A 3,080-nucleotide genomic window follows, 5' to 3' on the forward strand; every position below is an offset into this window, starting at 1 on the left:
CAAAGGAGACTGGAACATGGCCAGGCGAAGTAACTCCTATAGCTACAACCGGGTCCCACCCTGTAGGAAGTGGAGTGGGCAGGAAGTGGAGTGGGCAGGAAGTGGATTGGGTAGGAAGTGGAGTGTGGTAGGAAGTGGAGTGGGTAGGAAGTGGAGTAGGCAGGAAGTGGAGTGTGGTAGGAAGTGGAGTGGGTAGGAAGTGGAGTAGGCAGGAAGTGGAGTGGGTAGGAAGTGGAGTGGGTAGGAAGTGGAGTGGGCAGGAAGTGGAGTGGGTAGGAAGTGGAGTGGGCAGGAAGTGGAGTGGGCAGGAAGTGGAGTGGGTAGGATGTGGAGTGGGCAGGAAGTGGAGTGGGCAGGAAGTGGAGTGGGTAGGATGTGGAGTGGGCAGGAAGTGGAGTGGGCAGGAAGTGGAGTGGGCAGGATGTGGAGTGGGCAGGAAGTGGAGTGGGCAGGAAGTGGAGTGGGTAGGATGTGGAGTGGGCAGGAAGTGGAGTGGGCAGGAAGTGGAGTGGGCAGGAAGTGGAGTGGGTAGGAAGTGGAGTGGGTAGGAAGTGGAGTGGGCAGGAAGTGGAGTGGGCAGGAAGTGGAGTGGGCAGGAAGTGGAGTGGGCAGGAAGTGGCGTGGGTAGGAAGTGGAGTGGGCAGGAAGTGGAGTGGGTAGGAAGTGGAGTGGGCAGGAAGTGGAGTGGGTAGGAAATGGAGTGGGTAGGAAGTGGAGTGTGGCAGGAGTAACGGTGTGCTCGCCTGTCCCTGTGCTAAAGACAACGCTGTCCGCATGCGCTTAGGTTTGCCTCATAGTGGTTTTTTTTCACTTGTTAGTTTTATACTGTACTCTGGCTTCATGAAAAATACCCCGTAACTCAGGTTTAATTTCCCCGGGGAAGAGAGATGTGAAAGAACCATCACATTTTTTTCCCTCTTTTTTTTGCTACTCCAAGCAAACTGGGAAATGTTTTCCCCGGAGGGACGGTAGTTCGGTCACTCCTATAATAATCATTTTAGTGCTATTTGCTTCTTTTCTTTTTAAATTTTCTAACAGCGTTTGCATAAAGCCCTCCCTATTCTATATTTCTGCTTTTTAAAAAGATTTTTAAATTGATTTTTAGACAGGAAGGGAGAGGGAGGGAGAGAGAAACATCAATGAGAGAGACAACATCCACCAGCCGCCTCCTGCATGCCCCCTACTGGGGATTGAGCCCACACCTGGGCATGTGCCCTGGCTGGGAATCGAACCGGCAACCTTTCAGTGCACGAGATGATACCCAACCAACTGAGCCACACCTGCCAGAGTTCTACATTTCTTAAAAATGATTAAGACAGATGACATGTCCATGTTTAAGGTTTTGTGAAGAATTTGTCTTAACTTTATGTCCAGGGGTAGATGCAACTGAAATGACTCATTGAGAAAATTAGCTGGCATTTATGGAGTGTTGGACAATGTATCGTGCACTCTCATTTTATCGTCACACAAGAGGCATGATCCCCATTTTAAAGATGAGGAAACTGAGGCTCAGAGAGGTGAATTAGCTTGCTAAGGTGCCACACATAGACGTGAACCCAAATAATAACAGCTGAACTTTACTGTTAGGCACTTTGCATGCAGTGTCTCATTTATGAGGTGGGTTGTGCCTATCACATGCCCGTTTACAGATAATGAAATCGAGGCTTAGAGGGTTCAAACACTGGCAAATATTCAAACCCAGATCTATCTCACCGCAAGTCTGCGTCTAAGCACAGCGCTTCCCCCGGGCCTCACCTGGCTAAGAAAGCGCCTCATCGGGTGGGGAGAGGAGAAGCAAGGGTCGCACCTCAGCCACTGAGTGGGCTGCGGCCAGATCCACCCCACTGCTGGGCTGAAAAGCCTTCACCTGCCAAGCTAGCTCCGCGGATGAACTATTTTCAGACCTTGGGCATCAGAAGTGCTGAGGCAACCTGGATGGGAGCCCAAATATTGAGGAGAAGGTGCCCAAATGACAAGATAGCAGAGTGAGCGGCTGCCTGCTGGCCTCACCCACTGCAAACCTGGGATCTCCTACGTCCAGAAAGATGCTGCAGACAAAAAGAAATGTCCAGTCAGCAGAGAGGTCCCAGCAGGTCCCCCTACCCACAGCGGCCGACATGGGGTGTGGCCCGCTGTGGGTACGCGGGGAGGCAGCTGGTCCAGGACAAGCCCTTCACTGGCAGCCAAGGGCAGCCCTGGCATCTCTCACCAGCCCTAAGCACCCTCCTCCAACCTCCTCTCAATGACAAATCTCCTCCTTTTACAAGTTAATCAAAATCCTGACCAGAGAAAGTAAAAGAATACTCCATTAATTAAAATCTCAAAAGATGCCCGTGGTAAGTCTGCAGGTACTTTCCAGCCGTGTTAATCCTGCCCGGAGAACAGACACCGGGAGCAGTGCGAGTCACAGGTGTACGATTAGGCCTGAGAGCACGTAACTGTGACAAGTGGAAAAAGGAGGATTTTTAATCTTCCCGAAATCCTAAGCTTTGAAGGAAATTAAATCATTAATGAGAAGCAAGGCTTTCCCTGCTTTTCCAAGAGAGTTTCAATTTCCAAGAATTTTCTCCATCTCTAAAATGCCTGGAGAACATTAAAAAAAAAAAAAAAAAGAGTATCTCTAGTCACTTGACAAATATGTATTGAGGATCTACTATGTGCCAAGTATTTTGAAGGTGCTGGAGACACAGCGGGGAGGTAGATAAAGTCCCTGCCCTCGTGGTGCTTACAGAGTGAGGGACAGGGATGAAGGTGTAAACAGGTGGGTTGAGGGCGCTATAGAGAAGAAAGCAAGGGAATGGATGGAGAGCGAAGGGGCTGAGGACCACCTCAGGCTGTGTGGCCAACGGCAGCACTCGGAGGCCATGACACTTGAACAGATACTTGAAATAACAAATAAAGCCAGGGCAAGACGGGGCCCAGGGCATTTCCAACAGAGGGAACCGCAGGTGCAAAAGCCCAGAGGCCGGGTCAGACTTGATGTGTTCTAGAACAAACAGGAGAATTGTGGGATAATGGGACTCATTAATGTGAGAGAAGGGAGGAGATGAGGTGAGAGACGTAGGCAGGGACAAATGATC

This window comes from Molossus molossus, unplaced genomic scaffold (genome assembly GCF_014108415.1).
Source record: "Molossus molossus isolate mMolMol1 unplaced genomic scaffold, mMolMol1.p scaffold_m16_p_1, whole genome shotgun sequence".
NCBI lineage: Eukaryota > Metazoa > Chordata > Mammalia > Chiroptera > Molossidae > Molossus > Molossus molossus.